Raw genomic sequence first — 22,908 nt, 5'->3', positions numbered from 1 at the left:
TCTCCTCCATTCTAGGTTCTCCAGCTGGGGTCTGTGAATTAGACTAGGCACAAGCAAATGAACAGGGGAGTGGGTAGTCAGTAACCCAAAGGTTAGATCTACAGAAAATGGGTTTGGGAACTTTTGGTCAGGGAGGCAATTTGTGGGAAGGTGACCATGAAAAGTATGGTAAACAGGAGTTGCTTAGGCGCACCTGGGTGGTTCAGTGGTTGGAAGTCTGTCTTTGGCTCAGGTCGTGATCCAGGGATGGAGTCCCACCTTGGGCTCCTCATGGGGAGCCTGCTTTTCCCTCTGCCTGTGTCTCTGCCTCTCTCTGTGTGTCTCTCATGAATAAATAAAATCTTTTTAAAAAAAAAGAGTTGCTTAGTAAGATTTGTTCTGCACATTTAAATTGATGCCTTCTTTGTTCTTAAGTGTCCCTCTCTTCCAGGTACAGGAGAAGACACATCTCTACTAATGAAGATTTCCTTTGCAGAAGACAAACCTGTACCCTGTTTTCAGAGCTTTTCCTGTGTCTGCTTGTTCTCAGTGGCCTTCAGTTCAAAATAATCTCTATGCCAAAGATATATTTGGGGGTGGCATATTTTGGTACCCCTCACTGATAATTTTTTAATGAGATATGATTGACATACAACATCATATTAGTCTTAGGTATACAACATAATGATTTGATATACTGGCATATATACAAGTGAAATCATACTGTATTTGTCTTTCTCTGTCTGACTTACTTCAGTTAGCAGGATGCCCTCAAGGTCCATCCATGTTGTTGCAAATGTCAGGATTTACTTCTTTTTTTGTGACCAAATAGCATTCCAGTGTGTGTGTGAGTGTGTGTGTGTGTGTCTGTGTAGTTTTCTTTATCCATTAAGGATACAAGTCCCTTATAAGGTATATTATTTGCAAAATTTTTCTCCCATTCTGTGGAAGTTTTTTTCCCCACTGTCTTGATGGCATGCTTTGAAGCACAAAAGTGTTTCATTTTGATGATGCTAAGTTTATCTATTTCTGTTGTTGTTGCTTTTGCTTTTGGTGTCCTGTCTAAGCAATCACCAAATCCAAAGTCACAAAGATTTACACTTAGGTTTTCTTCTGAGGGTTTGATAGTGTTAGCTCCTCTATTTTGGTGTAGATCCACATTGACTATTTTTTTGCATATAACATGTGAGAGGGCTTGAACTCTATTTTTTTTCATGTGGACATCTACTTGTCCTGGAACCATTTGTTAAAAAGACTATTCTTTCCTCCATTGAATTGTCTTGGCACATAATTTTAACTATAGTTTGTCAGGGTTATTTATAAATGGTTTATAGTTAGAACTTTCATTTTCTAGTGAGCTAATGTTTGAAAAGTTTGCTTTTTATTCCCAAATGATTGAATTCTTTTAAATGTTTTACCAGTATTAATTTTTATCACATTGTGGTGAAAGGCTGTTATAGACAAATAAAATTTTATTAAAATCTTATAAACTATATGAGATACGTGTTTCAGTTAATATTTTTCAAAAACTTAGAAGAGTATATTGAATCCAATGTGGGAAACAAAGTCAAAAGAAAAAAATTAAAATTCCTTACTACCTACAGCCCATTGACAAGTCCTTGAAATAAGCAGAGCAACCTTCCTCTGGGATCTCAGCTGTGTCAATACTGACACTTTACTAAGGGCAAAAGATAATTTTAGCTTAACATTGTCCTGACCCCCCAAATCTTATAAGTTTGCTTTAACATAGAAAAATTCCTTTGGAAACTTCTTTTATCTCTACCCCCTAAGATCTATGTTAGTGATCATCCTCCAAGAGTATGCTCCATTGATATACATCTGAAGGGTCTCATGGCTAAGGTTTTATTAGACAATAATAATTGGCCTTTTCCTAACAATAGTCAACCCCCGCGAGATCCTGGAAACCTTGCTTCCAAAATTCCTTAGGGACTTACGCTATCCCTGATCCCCTCCAAACTTGAAAGTATATAATCATCTCACACAACTGCAGTGCACCTCTTTCTACCCATGTGGCCTATGTCCATGTGCTTTAATAAAACCTCCTTTTTTTTGCACCAAAGATGTCTCAAGAACATTTCCACATCAAAATCTTTGTAAGGTAAAATATTTAATATCTATTAATTAGAATCTTATTAATTACATTATTTAAATCCTCTACAACCTTTTATTTTGGTCTTGATTCATGAATATTGAGGATAACATGCTTCAAGTTCTCTGATTTCTTGTATTTCCAAATGCTTGTATGTTATTTATTGTAGAGATACACTTTTAATGCATTACATTTCATGACAATTTTATCTTCATTGTGATTTTTCCCTTGTGCATATAAAATGATCATCTTTGCAATATTCTATGCTTCTTCACCTTGGATTCTCCATTGTTATGCTTTCTTTGGTTTGTGTTTATTTGATATAACTTTTCACATACTTTAACTTTCAATTCTCTTGATTATTTTCTTATTGCATTAATCTTTTACTTCTAATAAGAAATATTAACATTGTTTATCAAATTCATCCATTTAAATTTATTTTTGTACATGATATATATTGTCATACCTGAAATTAATGATGATGATTAATAATAATAAGTAATAACCAGCAGCAGTTCAAGCATTGCTTGAACATTGTGAACCAGACACTAAGTACTTTTCAGCATTATTTTATTTATCCCTCAAATTAACCTTTGAATTAGGTTTAAAGTAACCCACCTTATAAGTGCAGAAATCAGCTTTAGGAAGTTGATGTTTTGTATCCTTGTTTCTTTGGCTTGCTCTTTTCTTGTTTTCTTTTTTTAAAGAATTGACTATTTTTAATGTTTCTTACTTCTAATAATTAAAAAGATGTACACATGTATTTTTAATTATCTAATAAGCTTCTTTGAATCTTAGGACATGCACTTGAAACAATATTTCATTACTATTGCCAAAGAAAGACAGTTTTTATTGATACTTCTTGATGTAAAAGTAGAAAATTAGCAACTTTGTATTTCCTTGCTCTTTTCCTACATCTAATTCTTAATTTTGGTTGCCAATAATTTGGAACTTAAAGGTGTGTGAGAGAGAGAGGGAGAGAGAGAAAAAGACTCCTTTCACTTTTATGAAAATTTAAAAAATATATGCACCCTGTGTTCAATTTTTTTCAATAATTATTACAATTTAAAAAATCCGAATGTTCTCTAATATATCTGCCATAATTTCCACATTCTCAAGTTTTTGCTTTGCTTTGATGCAATACATATTCAGTGTGTGTGGGGGTGTTTTCTCATGTTTTGTTGTTTATAAAGGGCACGGAAATGAACTGCATTCTAAAGCCTTGACTATTTGTTTTTGCTTTTACAGATGAAGAAAAACTTGTTTAGTCTAGATTCGTGGTTACAACCTTTCCCCTTTAAATCTCTGTAAATGGCACTCTTGTTTATATCTGATATTCATTACCATGGAAAAGTCTGAGACAAAGATTATTTTTCTTTATTTTAGGTAAATTGACTTTTTCTGCCTGAATACTTGGAGGATGTACTTTTTACTGAGATTTGTATGAATGTCACAAAATTGCATCTGGATGTTACTCTATTTATTCTGAAAATAGATAAAGCATTTTGATTAACAAACTTAAATTATTCAGATGAAAAGCATGCTATTTTATTTTAGCTTTGATGGTTACTTCTGTTCTATTTGCTACATTGAAACACACACCCACACCCATACACAGAGTTGATTTTATCAATCTTATATTGTATCTGGGTTTTGAATGTTTCCTCCCTCCAAGATTATGTTCTATTTGAGCATTTACATGGTTTCAGTGTTACCTTTAGATCACTGATCATTTGGGGTTTCTTCTTATGTGAAATATAAATCCAATTTTACATTCTCATCAATGAATCTAGTGTTTGAATGCCATTTACGAGAAAATTCTTAATTTTCCCAATGATTTAAGATGCAGCTTTTATAACATACAAATGTTCCATATTTTCTAGACTTTATACTCTGTTCCATTGGTCTGTCCACTCGTGAAACGTTTCCACATTGCTTTAATTGCAGAAGCTTAGTTAGTGGAATATTATAATACTTCAAGGGTGAAGACCCCTTTAGTTTCTTTTCAGAGAGTCCTTGGCTATTTTTCCATATTTTTAAAGAATCCATATGCACTTTAGAATCATATATCTAGCCCAAGGGAAAAATAAGCCAAGCTCGTTAGTATTTTTATTTTGATTGCATTCAGTTTTTACATCAATTCAGAAGAATGGACAGGTTTATAATGTTGTTTTGTTGTATCCCTGAACAAGGAGTATCTTCCTTATTATTCAAATCTGTTATATGTTTTTCAGGAGTGTCTTATACTCTTCCTCACTTTGTTTTTAACCGATTTCTTGTAACATTTAAGTATTTTTCTTTTCTTTCTTTCTTTTTTTCCCCCCTTGAATGTGGAATCTGCTTCTTCATTTGTCTTCTAATTTTTTAGGGTGATCAAAGTGCTTCGTGATGAGTAATATTCTTTTCTTTCTATAACGTAAGCCTTTTGCTACACTTCTTTCCTTCCCCCTTGGGCCTTCCTTCTGCCTCCTTCATCCCCGGAAGACTCTCAAGTCCAGTCTGATGGAGTTTTAAGCCTCCTCTTTTTAATCCCACACTAGCCAGTGCTCTGATCCCCGAGGTCTCAGACTTGTTCTCAACACCTCCCTACTCAAGAGGGGCCCCTCTTCTGTGAGCACCTTCTCATTCCACCACTGTGATTGGGAACATATTGGACATACTATCCCCAAATATGGCACATTGACATGTTGCATATTTTAAACTGAAGGAATTTGAGAAACACGCAGAAACAGGATGGTCACTCTGACCTTCAACCCCTCTCACCCCTCTTCTCTGAAACAGTTCATAGAGGCCTCACATAAGAGGTGCCCTCTGTGTACCTAGAAGGTACCCAGAGAAAAGGAGCATCATTATCTCCAAAAACAAAAGGACACCTGTTTGCTGCACTTACCCCATTCTCCTGAACCTGTCATATTCCTCCATGACTGTCCTGTCTTCCTCAGACCCAAGATAAAAATATATGGCTGTTTCCTCGACTTTTCATTTCTTTTGAAGGCTGCTCCATCATTTCAAACTTTATTAAAGAAATGTGTATACTTTTCTCTTGTTAAGCTGTCTCTGTCCGTTTAATTTTCTGACGCAGTCAGGCACCCTAAGAGGGTGAGGAAAATGTTTTCCTCCTCCGCCGCTGTTACACCGCAATCTTTCTCTGACATTCAACCTTTGCTTCTCTCTGCTGCAGCCTGAATTCTGAGCCTGGCTCTGCTGCTCAGAATGCTCTCCCCAATTACATTTGTAGTTTATATTATTCGTTTTCTCCTTGTTTTGTTGTAGGTAAGGATTACAGGTGACTCTCATAATCCTCGTTGTCCTGTGTGCTCTTTGAAGGATACGTGGAGAGATTCAGATTTAGGTAGCTGCTGTTTTGAGCCTGTGTTTGTTTGTTTGTTTGTTTGTTTTATGATAGTCACAGAGAGAGAGAGGCAGAGACACAGGCAGAGGGAGAAGCAGGCTCCATGCACCGGGAGCCTGACGTAGGATTCGATCCCGGGTCTGCAGGATCGCGCCCTGGGCCAAAGGCAGGCGCCAAACCGCTGCGCCACCCAGGGATCCCTGAGCCTGTGTTTGTGTGTGTGTGTGTGTGTGTGTGTGTCTTTTGGGGTGGGGAGTGCTGCCTTCTGCTTTTTAATTTGGAAGAGCATACCATAAATGCTGGCTTTTGTTTATGATAGTGGTACAATTAAGTAACTACTATATCAACATTGAATAAAGGGAAACCAATAAATCTCAAATACTTTTCTCAACAATTAGGTTAGAAATTAGAGATTAATTTTCTGCAACCCATTGTTTTGTTTTTATTTCTTTTTAAGATTTTATGGGGAGGCAGAGTGAGAGTGAGAGAGTATCTCAAGCAGACCCCCCTGCTGAGCATGGAGCCTGATGTAGGGCTCTATCTCACCACCCTGAGATCATGACATGATCCAAAATCAAGAGTTGGACACTTAACTGACTGAGCCACCCAGACATACTTTTTTTGTTTCTAATTTAAATTTTCACAATAAGCTTAGCCCCATGAGAAACAAGAGTGATTCCTCCCCCCTGTTCACCCCTCCAATAAACTTCTAAACTAATTGGCACTGAGCTTCTCATTATCCTTGAAGAGAAAGAGAATGATCACATAACCTATCCGAGAGTCTGAATATATTTGTCAGTTAAATAACTCATTTGGACAACTGCCATGGAGATTAGGCCGGTATGTGAAATGATCATCAGTCTGTAACTCCAGCTGTGAGGTTCACAAAGAAACCAAGTAATAGCTGTATGTATATGGGATAAAACAAAATATGCATAACACTCTTTCTTATTACATATTCAAAATTAAGACATTTTTCCTCAAAGTAAAGCACTAAGAACTTTTCCTTTTTTTTTGGTCTGTCTATAGAGGAGGTAAGCTGGTGTTGAAAATTCTAAGATAGAAGAATCTTATTTTAAAAACAGCTCAACAAAACTTCAGTTAGGTTTTGTTGCAGATTGTTTATGAATTTTCTAGATGCCAATTTATTAAAGCAAATGAATCAATAAAGGAAACCTACTTTAGCTTTGTCCAATCAAAAGTGAGCTTAAGGGAAAGGCATTTGGCTATGTCAAATAAATTTCTATAAGGATGGAAGATTTTACAGATGGAAGCACCACTTTTTCTCAGAAAGTAATTACTACCTGTGGCCCTCTAATCATTATTTTCTTCAAACATGATCTTTCTTCATGACAAGTAAGTTTGAATTTGAATCATCACTGAGACATTATTATCCATACCACATTTAATCCATTAAACAAAATGACTCATGTTTTAGTTTTAAAAATCAATCAACTTAGATTCTGGGGATGTGCCAGAGCAAGATCCTCCCGCAGGTTCTGAATTCTTTTAGTTAATGACATTGCATTATAAATTGGCCATTGTTTCTTTTCCTTTGTTCGTATGGTTGTCTGAGCACTTGGTGCTCAGCTGGTGTTTGCGTTTTGTATCTACACAGAGCTCAGGTGCTGAGATTACAAACCTTTTCCTCAGTGCTCCCTGCTGATTCCAGACGCTGGAGCCCACTCTCACTGCTACTATCTCTGCTCACAGTTCTCAACTGGAGGAGATTGAGAAGCTCCAGTGTTATATGGTACAGATGGTGGCTACACTTGTGAGCATAACATCTAGAGAAGTTGAATCAGTTATGTTGTATGTCTGGAGCCAATGTAACATTGTGGAATAACTATACTCAAATAAAAAAATGAATAAAAAATAATAAAATAATTTAAAAACAAAAACCATCTGCCTTGCTTCCCAGGGCCATTTTCTCTTGAATCCGTGTTTCACATGTCTTCCTGTCTCCAGCTCCCTCCTTCTGCCACCAGCATGCTGCCTTTTCCCCGATGGGCTCAGACTTTGGCTGACATTAAAACAAATCACCTACCTGAAATCACATTCAGTACAATAATGTCTCCACGCCTTTTAATTTTTCCAAGTTCTTCCAATTCAAGGTCCAGTGTCTTTCTGAAAATGAGAATATTCTGGGAACTAATTTCTGTCTCATCTATCAAGATTGAATGTGACAGTCTCTCTGTAATATTTAGTCTATTATGCTCTCACTTAATATGCTCACAGCTGCCAATGTTCATGTGTATCCTAATAGTTGGAATTAGAAATGCTTCCTTTAATATAACTCACTGCCCCCCCCCCCCCCCCCCCCCCCCCCCCGTTAACAATCACTTACCACTCTAGATGAGAAAGTGGTCTTTAATCTGCACAAACTAGAGGCAGATTCCTGCCCTCTGGGCTCCTCAGGGACACGTGTTCATTCACTCCTTAGAGAGAAATATAGACATTTCTGTGTTCTATGTTCCAAACTTCTTTCAGCTGGCTTTATTTATAGGTCAGTTTACTGAACTCCTTAAATCACTGAGGCTAGGCTTTTTGATTTATCTATTTTGAGATTCCTGAAAATGAAAGAAAGAATTGTCAAATTTCATCCAATTTTTTGTCTCAGAAAAACTGCCCAGTAAATACAAAATTCGTATGTGGGCTAATCTCTCAATTGTCAAAGATATTTATTTTGTGCAATAATTAAGATCAATTCATGGATTTATAAGAAAATAGTATCGGGTTCAGCAAGAGAAAGAACTTTCTAACAGCCAGTGCTCTGGAGCATAAAGTAAATTGGTTGGGGGATTAATGAGCCCTGTGGAGCTGGGGGCTCAGCAGAGGTCATCTGGTCCCTGGCAATCCCAAAGATTTAAGCACAGTGTGAAGAATGTTAAACAAGATTGACTTTTACTTCCTATTCTGACATCTAAGACTGTAAGACAACCAAGCATACGACAAGTTATATAATGTTCCAGACAAACAAAACAAAAATACCATTTTCAAGACTATCCTCAGATGACTCATGTTGAGAAATCTAAAGTCTTGCATAAATATTTTCTTATTACACACTTGTGGCCTTAGGTTTATTATTCTTGCTGTGCCTCATCTCTCTTTCTGTCTTGTTAAAGTCTTCCTCATCATTTGAACCAAAGAGCAAGAACATAAAAGTCTTCCTCATTTCCTTTTCTGACACTCAGATGGAATGGAGAAGTGATGGAGGTGACAGTAGATTTATGATATACATAGCTTTATGATATGTTCACAAATGCCTTGATGACAAGATAGAAAGGGGAAAAGTGGATGTCTTGCTTGTCTTCTTTTTCTCATTATCACTAATGTTATGTTTTTAAGACATTTTAAGACAAATGTCTTAAAGTCTACAGGATTTAAACAACATAAAGGAGGATTTTCTATCCTCCATCCAGTTCTGACATGCTATGATGTTGTGGTTTTAAGGATTCTCATGATTTTGTGGACAATAGATTCATCACTGGCCAGGAAGCAGAGGCATTTGCCCTAATCTCTGTTGATCTTGCTCCCCAAAAAATGTCTTAATCAGCACAGTCAGACAGTATACTGGGTTGGATGAATTGTTGTCTTTTTAAATGTGGTACACCTAAGTTTTTATGCCCCCAGACTATTTCAGCAAATTTTTCGCCATCCTTTTTCCTCTATAAAGAACAAGGAGATTTAAAAAAAAGTTAATATGTTGGCATTTCCTTCCTTTTTAATAAGACAAAAATTAGCAATGAGTGAATGCTGGATTACTTTGTAGACTTTGTTTTTTCCTTCTTAGAATCTGGTGAAGGTTCTCAGGTTAAGGGAAATATTTAGAACTTCTGGTTTCAGTTCTGATACATAACAAGCTTGGAAATCACTCTATTCCCACAACAAGAAGCTGACCTCTTTCTTGGAAAATCAAAGACATTTCTTGGACTCATGAGAGAATTGAAGTTGCAAGGCAAACTGTGAACCCAAAATCTGGAGGGACACAGGCTAGGTCTGCTTACTTGGAGTGAAAGCCACTGGAGCCATATACTGGTAGGAACACTCAAAGGGTAACTTTGTTGAATTACTCAAAGCAATGTGAACTCACATGAGCAAGAAACCACACAGGGTGATAATCTGGGAAGGGCAGGGAGACATTCTTTCATGGGCTTTGCCTTCAGGAAACTCACAGGATCTCAAGATGAAGATGTGAGAGATCTACTCATGGCAATAGGAGGAAGGGAAAAGTAATCTTTGCAACATGTGTCCATAATAAAAGCCTTTGCTCCATTGGAAAAGACTTGACTAGAGCCATATTCATGTTAGGGAAAATTCATTCTTCCCATGACAGCAGAGTCTGAACTTCCTGTCTACTTGAATATGATATAAAAACAAAGCATAGTCAACAAGGATTATGGTTTTGAGGGAAAAGATTGGAAATGCTGCACTCAGAAAAGACTAGGGGCAGGTAAAAAATACCGTAGAGGAAATGTTTGTGAAAGTCACAACTCCATGACACAGACTCATTTACAGAAATAATTTGATTGATGAGATTGTACAATGTTTCTTCTCCTCTATACATTATCACCACACCAAAGGACTCCAGTATGGTAACAGTGGAGTACAGCTCAGAGAGCTGACCTGCCTTTTCCCTGGGGAAGCGTACTTAGGGAAGCCTGAGTCAAGAGCAGATACAAAGGGGATCCCTGGGTGGCGCAGTGGTTTAGCGCCTGCCTTTGGCCCAGGGCGCGATCCTGGAGACCTGGGATCGAATCCCACGTCAGGCTCCCGGTGCATGGAGCCTGCTTCTCCCTCTGCCTGTGTCTCTGCCTCTCTCTCTCTCTCTCTCTCTCTCTCTGTGACTATCATAAATAAATAAGAATTAAAAAAATTTAAAAAAAAAAAAAAGAGCAGATACAAAGGATTGTAGAAGGGGAGAAGGATAAGGGGATGGGGTAACTGGGTGAGGGGCACTAAGGAGGGGACTTGATGGGATGAGCACTGGGTGTTATACTGTATGTTGGAAAATTTAATTTAAATAACATATATATTTTTAAAAAGCCAAGTTGAATTTTAATAACATTTTAAAAAAGAGAGAGACAAAATGGGGACACTATAGGAATTGGAGACCTCTGGTATCTACAGGACATGCTAAACAGCAAAACTCCCAACCAGATGACCATACATTTTCATACTCAATGCCCATTTACCTGAGTTCCTCTTACCTAATACAACATGCCTGACTTCCAACAAAAAAATTACAAGATATACCAAAGACAAAAAACAAAATAAAAAAAAGCCCCACAGTCTAGAGAGAAAAAACAAGCATCAGAACTAGACTCAGAAAAGACACACATGTTGGAATTATTAGGCAGAGATCTTAAAATAACTATTTAACATGTTAAAGGTCCTAATGGAGAAATTAGACAGTGTGCAAGAAGAGATGGGTAATGTAGGCAGAGAGATGGAAACTCTAAGAAAAAATCAGAAGGAAATACTAGAAATAAAAAGCACTAACAAAAATGAAGAACACCTCTGATGGGCTCATTAGTAGACTTGGCACAGTCGAGGAAATCACTGAGCTTGAAGACAGATCAATAACAGCTTTCCAAATGAAAAAGCAAAGACAAAAAGGGTGGAAATACAGAACAGAGCATTCAAGAACTGTAGGACAATTTCAAAAAGTATAACGTACATGTAATGAGAATATTGGAAGGAGAAGAGAAGATGATGGGGAAGGAATATTTGAAGTAACAATGGCCAAGAACTTCCCAAACATAATGAAAAGTACCAAATTACAGAGCCAGGAAACTCAGAGAACACAGAGCACTCAGTAGCAAACAAACATAACTAGGCGTATCAGACTCAAACAGCAGCAAACCACAGAAAATCTTGAAAGCAAGAGCTCTGGGTTTTGATAGAAATGTGTACTGACCGAGCTGTCTTGCTTCCTGGCCAAGAAATACTGGACTTTACCTGTTTTAAACATTGGTGGCTTTCTTTTATAACCGATGAAAGGATGCATGTAAAAAAGCTTCATTATGGATGTTACCTTCTTCCTTATATGAATGAAAATCAATGAGGTCATGTATATAAGAGGAAGCACTCTTTAATTGCAACATTCTGTGAATATGAAGAGTTACAATTTTTAACCAAATGCATCCACATGACTCTTCCAGAGACCTTGAAACAAGCTTTCTCAGCAAGGAGAATCTTGAGGTGTGTTTTGAATCACAAGGCATTACCTTAATGGATGGAAAATTAGATCTTATTTTTGGCTGAGATGGGAATGGAGCTGAAGTTCCCAAGGCAAAAGGCGACAGAAGGGTGAGATGCAGCTCATGAGATGGAGAGTTAGGGTGGGAGTAAACCAACTGAGGTGTTTTATCAGGAAGGAAATGCAGATACGTATTTCAATGTACATTGACCCTTGAACAATGCAGGGGTCAGGGGCACCAGTATTTTGTGCGGTTGAAAATCTGGATGTAACTTTTGATTCTCCCAAATATTAATTACTAGTAGTCTACTCTTGACTAGAAGCCTTACTGATAACATAAATCATCAATTAACATCTATTTCGTATGTTATATGAATTGTATACTGTTTTCTTACAAAAATTCCCAGGGAGGTATCTGAATCCAGGAATAATGCATTTTAATTTTTTTAAACTTACTAGAGCAAAAACATATCAGCAGCAAAAGAAATTGGAGAAATGAGTAAGTAAGAGTAATGAGTAAGTAAGAGAGGAAATAAAATAAGTACATTTGTATTAAGTATTAGAGCTTACAAAACACCGCATTTTATCATTTGGGTTTTGTAACTGAGGATATTTAGACTCCAATAAATTAAGAGATTTTCCCACTTTGCTTGACATCAATTATGGTTGAATAATTATTTTCCTTGCTTCTCTCTTTTTTTTTTCTTTTTTTTTTTTTTTTTTTTTTTTTGCTTCTCTCTTTTTAACTCTGGACCAAAAAGCTCATGAAAATATTTTTCTATAAGGGTAGGAGGTAGTGGTGATAAACAGAGAAAATTTCCCTTGTAGATATTTTTTTCAATTTCAAGATAATATCCAAAGAATGAATGAATTATTTATATAACAGTTTATAAAATGCTTTTGTACAGTGATCTCATTTTATCTTTGTTCTCCTACCCATAAGGCAGCGGCAATTGTGCCCATTCTGTTGTAGATTAGGAGTCCAGGTGCAGCCCTGGTGCATCCACCACACACACACACCCCACAGCTATGGCATGCTAGGGCTGGGAGTCAGAGAATCTGAGTTTTGATTTCCAACCCGCCATAGTCGATTCAGGCTGCTTGCTACAAAGTACCATGCATCGGATGCCTTATCAACAGCAGGCATTTATTGCTCACGGCTCTGGAGGTTGAAAGTCTAAGATCAGAGTGACAGCATGGTCAGGGGCTAGTGATAATACTCTTCCTGTTGTGTCCTTACACTGTGGAGAAAGGGCATATGCACTCTCTGAAGTCACTTTGTGAGGGCACTGATCCCATTCACAAGGGCTCCACCCTCACAACCTAATCATCTCCCTTTATTATGGGGTTTGGACTTCAGAATTTTGAGAAGACACAAACATCCAGTCCTTTACACAACCCCACATTAGTTTTTATGTTGCTTTACTTGTATTTTTCCTTTGTGACTAGAATACTCCTCATTTTACCTTCACAACAGAAAAGTGATAGTTTTACCTTTAATCATTCTAACATGTAATTTCATCTGCTTATTGGACATCACTATCAAATCTATTTCTTCACTAACTCATGTTAGAAGGAAATCCTTTTAATTTAATTTTCCTTTCCAGCATGCTTGTAAAATCTGCCTTTAAAAAAAAGTGTTCAATAATCTTTGATGTATAATTTGCTTGAAGTTAAATAATCCCTGACTATTTTAGACATACTTACCAGAGCGTAAGGTAATTTCTGACAGCACCATTTTTCAATGCCACTAGATTACATTCCGCATTCCACCTCTGAGTCATTCAATCACCCTACGGTGCCTCTCAGGGGGCATCCTACCCAGCCCCGAATGAGAAGGAAAGTATTGGCATGTATTGATAGCAGATCTTAATATCTAGGGATGTTGATTATATGAATATGAAGTAGCTTATTAGCAAAAAGATTAGTAAATGGAAGCATTAACAGACATTTTGAATGTCACAATTTCCAATGGTGATGGGCAAAACTGATCGACGTTTATGTGGCATTAAACTGTGTTGCCAAATCTCCCTTTTTAAATGATAAACATTTGGCGAGCATTTCAGAGCTTATTAGCACTTTATTCATGTTATTTCCTTGATTGCCACAAATAAAATGCTGAAGTAGAGACCCGGTGGGAGGTTTGAGAGAGGACACTCACACAGAGTTGGGAACAGCCATAACGGGCACCCAGTATAAGGCACAAGGGCTTCCATTGTGCCAGGCCCTCCCTCCTCCTGGGTCATTCACTGGGAGCAGGGCAGCCCACTTCAGCGTGGTGCCTGCAAACAGACCTTCCTTTGACACAGAGCTATTTGGTGGCATTCTAGTCCATTTGCATATTTTACAAACTCTTGGTTTGTGTTCATAGTTAATCTTTTGTGGGACAAGGACTCATTTGAGGAATGATGCAAGCTACTGATCCATTCTTAGGCAGAGTCCATATACATCTTGCATTTTATATACAATTTCAGAAAGCTGCTTATTGCAAAATAGATTTCAACCATTTCATTTTAATTCACTTTTTTATTTGATGCCATTCTTCCCTGTTACAACCTCCCACTACCTCCACACCAGTCTAGAAATGGAACAGGAAAGGAATTTAAGTCAGGAGTTAATTATACTCAGTCCTCTGTGAAACTCTAATTCTAATATCTTAAACACCTACATTTAAGACCTGTTTAAACACACATGGAAAAGCTATAAAGAGAAATAATAATTCCCCAAAAAGCTATAGAGGAAATGAAAAACCTGGTTTATTGCTGTGAGTTATCCAAACAGGCCTGATTGACATGTCTATTTACCACATAATAATCTTTCCCATCCCTCTGCCTGTAGAGATGCATCCAGTGTATAAAATGAAGTCCCAGGAGTATTTCAGGCTAAAGAGAGACATGTGGCCTTCACAGGTATAGGTAAATATGTTATACATTACATACTAATGCATAACTAGTTTCTATGACATTTTTATCCTCTAGAAGACCAGCCTCAATAGCCTTCTGTATCTGTGTGAGGACGATAAACACTATAGTATTCCATAGCCAATCAGTGGAGTCTACAAGAGTGAAAAGATCTTACCTCTCCCTCAGGTAAATCTAATCTCTTCTTCTAAAGGCTGGAAGTTCCATTTGTCTTTTCCCAGGGTGAGAGCCTGAAGAAAGGTACCTGATAATGTCACCCTCCATGCAATTCTGGCCTGTTTACCAAGAGTCGAGGCTCACCCAAGAAAAAAGAGGTGAATGTTTATGTCAACTCATTCGACAGCCTAACTCAATGAATTCCCCTTCACTCTCAGAATGACCACCAGGCTTTGAATCAGCTGTTCATATTAAGTCAGATTTAAAGACTCTATTTTCAAAGGAACACATTAACTAAGACAGTGGATTAGTAGATCAGGGTTTTTGCCTTGACTCCTTCGATCCTGAGTCACCACATCTTTTTATTAAATTAACAAGTTAGCATTGATTTGGAGTTTGTTGACAAGCAAGAATGTGGGAAGAGAATTAGAGCAGGCAAAAAAAAAAAAAAAAGAGAGAGAGAGAGAGAGGGAAGATATAATATCACTTAACCATCTGGAATTAGCATGCAAATTCTGATTTTATAATCTCACCTGCTGGGAGTAATTTAAAATTCTTAATGCTGATCAACAGGGATTTAATTTAAAGTCTTCCTTCCCCAAAAAATCTAAATATGGGTGGGGTAACTCCTACCTTCATTTGAATACATCTGAAAGCAAAAAAGTATGACGTGACTCAAATAAATATGAGTTTGGAAGCTCCTACATACACACACACACACACACACACATACACACACACAGCTGTTCTGTTCGGGTTATGCAGAATGACAAAAATAAGCAATTGATCCTTTAGGCACACTTAATTTAGGTCCCTCTGCTTTGAAAACTGCCTTAATTTTTTACGTCACATTTAGCAGGCAATCATCTATCACCCAGTCTAATAACGTTGGGTACATTTTATAATTAGCCGTAAAAGAGATCTTTTTGCCAAGCTTGAAAATTAAGTTTGCACTTCAATATTGTACAGACTGTAAGCAGCCAGAAAGGGCCTTTCCTTGGTAGTTCACAGTGTGCATTTTCTGTTGCCTTGACAACTGTCTGGCTGTGGTTTCCATGCTTGGAGAATGAGCCTGATGCAACCCCTCAGAAATGATCATGAACACTAAGCAAACTGATACCAACAATGGCAAGTTTGGGGACATAAATATCAAAATACTGCCTACATTACATTCTACCAAAATTGCAAGGATGAAAGGGAGGGATGGGGAAAATGTTGCAATTTTGATCAATTCTAATTAAAAGAGAAAAGGGACAGGGTAAGGTCAGCACTTGGCCTTGCTATGAAGCAAGGGCTGATTGTATGGTGTGAGCTGCACACAAGATGTGAGACTCATTACGGCCTCTGATAGTTTGGGCAAAATATAATCAGTACACAGAATCCTGACATTTCACTATTCAAAGGCTAGACAGCCTAAGAGAAAATGAAAGTCTCTTGTTCTTTTGGTCACAAAGATCCTGGGCTCAGCCTGAAACTTGTTTGGGTTTGTTCCCTCTTTTGTCCTTCAAGGCAGTGAGCCTTTGTCATCTTGGGCTGGGACACCCTGACCCCATGCACAGTTCAGCAACCCATGGCTTCTCCTAACAGGGAGGGTTAACAAAGATTTCATTTCTCAATTTGAAATGTACACGCTATAATGTTGCTTTGAGAAGTTCCTGGAAGCATTTGAAATCATTGAGAGGCTCTGGGGTTTCTTGAAGTCTCATTGAGAAGTTACTCATTTTAAATAGGAAGCATGAAATCTAGTTTACCAACTTTCCCTGAGTTTTAATTCAAAATGCATAATAGCAACCTCACATATGCATATAACTTAACAGTTAATACTACAACTTTGCCCTCACAATCCTTCAAAGCCCTGTGGGTACTGCCATCCTCATTTTAGGGGTAAGGAAAGTGAGGCTGACGGCTAGTCAGAGTCTTATAGGAACCTGTTGGACTAGCTTTTGGGCTCATAATGAGGCTCCTTCTGGAGATGAGACCTTTACCCACAGAGATAGCCCCCCAGGGGCCATGTGTGCTTCCAAGCTCATTCAGGTTGTTGGCAGGATTACATTCCATGGGTTGTAGGATTAAATGCTGGCTGTTTGCCAGATGCCATTCCCTACTCATAAAGGCCATCCATGCTCTTTGTCTCTCTTCCTCCACCTTCAAACCAGCAATGACAGATCAAATCCTTTGCATGCTTTGAATCTCCCCAACCTCCCCTTCTGCAGCATCTCTCAGACTTTCTTTTCTGCACTTAAGGGCTAAGGCAATTACATTGAGCCCACTGGATAATCCATTATATAATCACCGTATTTTAAAGTCAGCTGATTAGCCCCCTTAAATCCATCTGTAAAATCCCTTCACAGCACTACCAAGATTGATGTTTGATTAAATAATCAGAGGATGGCATCTTCAGGACACAGCATTAGATATCTGTCTTATGCAGGAGATGAATGAGGTCAGGTAAGACTAGCACTGTTTCAGATATTTCCAGGCCAGACAAGAAAAGGATGCAGCACCTTGTCTTCTTGTCTTTGAGAGCCCTGTTTCCAGTTGCCCTGCTCTATGTAACTTCTAGGGAGAAGGTTGATTCTCAGCAGTACTTGGGCTTCTCTTTGGTTTGCACCAGAGCATAGAGATTTTTACTGCTAACAGTGAACCTGTTCTACCAATACTTTTTTCCCTAAACTTACATTTAAAAAAATCATGACAAAGTAAGGTTTATTCCAAGGACTCCATGGCTTAATACTCAAAAATCATTGAATACACTTACACATTAACAGAATAAAAAGGGAAAAAATATGATCAGCTCAATATATGCAGAAAAAGCATTTAACAAAAGTCAAGATCTATTTATGATTAAAAAAAAAAAACTTTTAGAAACCTAAGAACTGATCCTTAACCTGTGAGGATATGTAAAGCTTAAGTATTTTGTACTTGCCGGTGAAGTCTGAATGCTTTTACCCCCGCCCAACCATCAATGGACAAGGATGTCCTCTATCACCACCTCTATCCAATACTATATTTAATTCCTAGCCTATGTAATAAGAAGCACACAGATTGGAAAGACCTAGTAAGTGAGCTCACCCAGGTCACACCATACAAAGCCAACATACAAGGATCAACTTATATATACTAAAAATGAAACATTGGATTTTTTAAAAATTTTAATATTAGAATATAAAATATATATGTATAGGATCTGTATACTAAATACTACAAAATTCTGATAAAAAACAGACAATCTAAATAAATGGGGATATATGGTGTGGTTAAGAATTAGAAGACAATATTCTTACAATGTCAAGTCTCCTTAATTTGATCTATAGATTCAGGGCATCTCCAATCAAAATCTAAGAATTCTTTATTTGTAGCCATTGAAAAGTTAATTGTAAGATACATATAGAAAAGAAAGGGAACTAGAACAGTCAAAACAATGTTGGGAAAGGAAAACAAAGTTGGAGGACTCATACTACTTGATTTCAAGATTTACTATCAATCTACAAAAACTAAGACAGTATAATACCAACAAAATACAAGACGTAGAGATCAATGGAACAGAACTGATAGTCTAGAAATAGACCCACAAAAAACTAGTCAATTGATTTTGAACAAAGTTGCAAATGTAGAAATGTAGAAAGAATCATTTCCTCAACAAATGCTGCTGGACTTGGAGGACATCCATATGCAAAAAAAAAAGAAAAGTGTTAAACTAATTCCTCATGCTTTGTAGAAAATAAATTATAACTCAAAATGGACAACAGAGTCATTTAAATTACAAAACTATAAAATTTCTATAAGAAAATATAGGAACAAATTTTCATGACCTTTGGATAGGCAGTTTTTAATTTTAATAATGAACCACAATCCATAAAAGAAAAAAATAATTAATTAGACTTTGTCAAAATTAAAAACTTTTGCGCTGAAAAGGACACACTTAATATATTGAAAAGACAAGCCACAAACTAGAAAAAAATATTTGCAAATCACATTTCTGACAAAGGATTTGTATCCAGAATACATAAAGAACTCTCAAAACTCAAAAATAAGAAAATAGACCAACCCAATTTTTTTTAATGGACAAATGATCTATTAGGCATGTTGCCCATAATGGCATTTAAGCATATGAAAAATGATTAATATCATTGGTCACTAGGGAAATGTAAATAACACCACAGTATAATACCCTTATTCACCTATTAGAATGGCTAAAACCAAAAAACTTGACAAGACCATATGCCAGCAAGAATGCAGAGCAATTAGAACTATCTTACATCGCCAGTTTGCTGATGAGAAAGGAAAATGGTAAACATTTTTGCTAAACAGTCGAGCATTTTCTTAGTGTTAAATATACACCTACTACATGATTAGGAATTCCATGCCTACTTATTTACTCAACAAAAGGAAAACTTGCGTTCACATAAAGACCTATGGTGAATTTTTATAAAATTTTTATTCACCATTTCCAAAAGCTAGAAATAATCCATGTGACCTTCAAACAAAAATGGATAAACTATGGTAACACCCATACAATGAAATACTACTTAGGAAAAAGTAGAAACAAACTACTAATTGACCCAGCAACATGGATGAATCTTAAACCCATTTGCTGTGAGAAAGAAGCCCAGTCCCCAAAGCTACATATTATATGATTCTATTTATACAACGTCCTGGAAAAAGCCAAGCTATAGAGATGGAAAGCAGATCAGTGGTTGCCAGGAGTTGGATGATAGTAGGGGGAATGCAATTGTTCTCAATGGAACTGTGGCAGTCAACATATGACTATCCATTTGTCAAAAATCCATAAAACCATAAATCACAAAGAGCAAATTTGCTGTATGTAACTTATGCTTTTAAAAATCAACAAGCATGTTGTGTAGATGGGACACTCCAGAGGGAATGCACACTATGAGAAATGACTCTGTCACAAGTGAATCATGTAAGTTCACTGATCAGACTAGGGAGAGACAATCTATATATCTTTGGGATACATAGATCCCATAAATGTCTGCATGTCTATCTTTGGGAAATCTATTTTGACTGAATACTAAAAGGCTATAGACAGAACTGTATATGACACAGTAACTTATTTGGTAAATTTGTTTTCCTCTGGGGATATAGGTTAGCAATTTGAAACTACTTTATGTGTGTATTAGGACCAAACAAGCAAGGAGTGGACTACCTGTCATGAGAGTCTGATTTCTCAGTGTGAGAAAGAAGTTACAAATAAAGAGGAGGGTGGCTAGACTGCATCATGTGATTGCTGGACTGGACTCAGAAGTATCAATATAGACTAATGTTTTTATAAAATATAAATATACATACATGTACATATATGAAGAAATAAATATGAATACGCATGCATGTACAGGTTAACATAATACATATATTTTCTGGTTCTGTCTGCAGACCCGAAAGTAATGACACTACAGTCTAGAAATGAGCACATCCAGTGCCCAAATTTTGGTTCCTAAATCTATTTTGCAGTACAAGAAACCAGGGCTTATGGAGAAGTGGTTGATTCCACAGCTACAGCAAAGAATATGCAAGATGACTATGGAGGCTTTGTAATGCCAGAAAATGAGGATGTGCTCAAAAAAAGAGGATGAAAGTAGGCAACAATATAGGAGCCAAACTGAAAGAGCTCCCAGTAGCCAAATATGAAACAATTCAGCAACAAAATAAATAATTATAGTATTGGAATTTAACCCAAAGAATAAAATAAAAAAACTCTGAGTTCATACTGTTGCAAAAAATAATAATAACTGAATAAATAAATAAATGAGAGGGAAGGGATAATTCTTACTCCTGGAGAAATTTCAACTAGTAAAAGTAGAAAGAATGAGGAAAATAGAAAATCATCACTGGAACTGCACAATAAAGATCCACCAATAGTAGCTAGAATTAGTAAAATTTTTAAAAATAAATAGATTATTTTCATAGTCTCAAAGAATCTGCCTCAAATAAATATTTATTACTTCCAAAGAGAAAATGGTAAGTTTATAGAGGAGAATCCTAGCAGACACCACTCTAGGGTAGGGTCAAGGTTAATTCACCAGCAGTTAAGATAGATAGATATCATGTATGTACTTCCCACTGTCATGGGAGGCTCCATCACTCCTGTGATATTCATCCCCCAAATGCACAAGTTCAATCTAATCATGAGAAGCCAAATTTAAGGGACATTTCACAAAACAACAGACCATTACTTTCAAAGCGTCAAGGTCTTAAAAGTCAAGGAAAGACAGGAAATTGGTACAGATCAGAAGATACCAAGCAGACAGGACATCCTGGACTAGATCTCAAATAGAAAAGAGATATCAGTGGAAGCATTGGTAAAATCTGAATAAAGTCTTCTGTTTAGTTGACACCACTGTGCAAATGTTAATTTCTTAGGTATGAGCGTTGTACTATGGTTTTGTTAAATGTTAACATTAGCAGACACTGAATGATGGGGCTATAGGAACTCTGTACTATTTTTGAGATTCTTCTGCATGTCTAAGAGTATCTCAAAAGTTTTTAAAAAGGATATTGGTTAATTTTCACTATAAATGTCTTAATTTTTCAAGCTACTGATCTCCTGGGGAGATGCCTTCTCTTCTCAGAAGCCACATTGATTTTTTCCTGCTAGCCTACGGATACAGATTAATGCTATGGACAGATATATTTGTCTCTTTTTTGAGATTCTGTTATCCACTCAGTGCCCACATAGATCAGGTTCATCACTGCATAAACAAACACTCTCAACGTCCTGTCAGTTCCCTGGCTCCTACGTACAGTTCTCATGTTTTGAACAATGGTTCACCATTGATCCAATAGATGCTATTATGTCTCATGAATTCAGGCCAATTGTTCAGGAGTCATTCTATTAAAATGAGAAGGGATGAGTGAAGGAGGTTCAAAACTAATTTCAGAGGGACAACACAAAACTCACTTGATTTCAGGATTGCTGACTGTTACATGCTTATCACCTTGCCCCTGGCAAGCATAGCCTCCTTCCCCAAGCAGGGTGCCCCCAGGAGCTGACAGTCAGCATGGGCATAGACATCGGGCAATTTAAGTTGAATTGAGCTACAAGTAAAGATAATGAAAGCCTCCAGTAGGAAAGAATTTGCTCTTCCTGGCATAGAGGAAAGAGGTATCAGAGAGAGAAGGTCTGGTGGAGGGGCCAGTATTTGCGTTTGGTTGTGACACATCAATACAGTTTCTACAAAAAAAAGGAGGGAAGTGCATTTCAGAAGAGGGAAAACAGCGCTCACTTAACACTGATAGATTTGATGTTGGTTGTACACAGGGTGAGGAATAGTGAGAAATGCAGCTCATCGGATGTTTGGTGATCTCATGAAAAATGGTTATTCACCTCTCCAAAGGCATGGTCCTGATCATTTCATATTTAATAAGCTGCAAGGATTCTCAGAATCGTGTAACCCTATTGTTTTGTGAATACTAATGATGGTCCAGCAAACTGGTTCCCTGCTGCATTCAGAGCTCTGGAACCCATACTGGAGGTTGGACCCTCCCACAGGGACTGCAGCTCAGTCTGAGGTGGGGCTGCTGGGGAGAGAGATACAAAAGTCGGCCACCGTCACACATCACGTCTGAAACCATGAGAAATAGTTCTGAGCCCAGGAACACTTTCCTCAAATTGTCAGAATTCAATGCTCTCAGGGTGATTCCATTTAAATTCAATGCAAATCTTTTAATGTCTAAAGATATTAAATAAGAAACAGCAGTTTCTGGCTTAAGTGTCCTGCTGTTATCATCCTCATATTCTTGATAGATAAGAGGTAAACGACTCTGGGTTCTGAATAAATGTGGGGAGCTCAGAGGTGTTGCTTTATCAGCATTTGGCTGGCTTACTTGGTTTAAAGCAAGCCAAAATAATAATACATTCAGATGACGTGATTGTCCTTAAAATGGCATTACTATATTGAAGACAGAAACCAGGCTGTGCTTCCATCCTGTGGGATGAGAAGAGGTTTGGAATGTAATGCCTGGGTAGCCAACAACCCAAAATCTCTTAGGAATAGGAATGAGAAAGTCCATACACGATATGGAGTTATTTCCATTTTTGAGATAAGGAAAGGCAATAGACCTGAGTGGCATGTATTTATTTTTATCTGTTTTTCTCTACTAAAGTTAAGATTCTCTTACAAGGATAAGTGAGTCACACACATTCAGGATTTGTCAACACTGAATCCCT

General features: G+C 37.2%; 1 long non-coding RNA gene across 2 annotated transcripts in view; it reads right to left on the bottom strand.

Moving 5' to 3' along the window:
• LOC111093486 overlaps nucleotides 1-22,908 on the bottom strand; it is a 45,605-nt gene that overhangs the window by 1,965 nt on the left and 20,732 nt on the right. The window contains exons 3-4 of one of the 2 annotated variants that reach the window (XR_005382014.1): nucleotides 7,789-8,011; nucleotides 7,489-7,568 (exon numbers count right to left, since the gene is read on the bottom strand). This is a non-coding gene — a long non-coding RNA (uncharacterized LOC111093486). The remainder of the gene's footprint in view (nucleotides 1-7,488; nucleotides 7,569-7,788; nucleotides 8,012-22,908) is intronic. The other variant, XR_005382013.1, reaches the window with a different exon arrangement.

Source organism: Canis lupus, chromosome 31 (assembly GCF_011100685.1).
Source record: "Canis lupus familiaris isolate Mischka breed German Shepherd chromosome 31, alternate assembly UU_Cfam_GSD_1.0, whole genome shotgun sequence".
Classification (NCBI taxonomy): domain Eukaryota; kingdom Metazoa; phylum Chordata; class Mammalia; order Carnivora; family Canidae; genus Canis; species Canis lupus.
The sequence above is the reverse complement of the archived record's forward strand: the minus strand, read 5'-3'. Positions and strand labels throughout refer to the sequence as shown.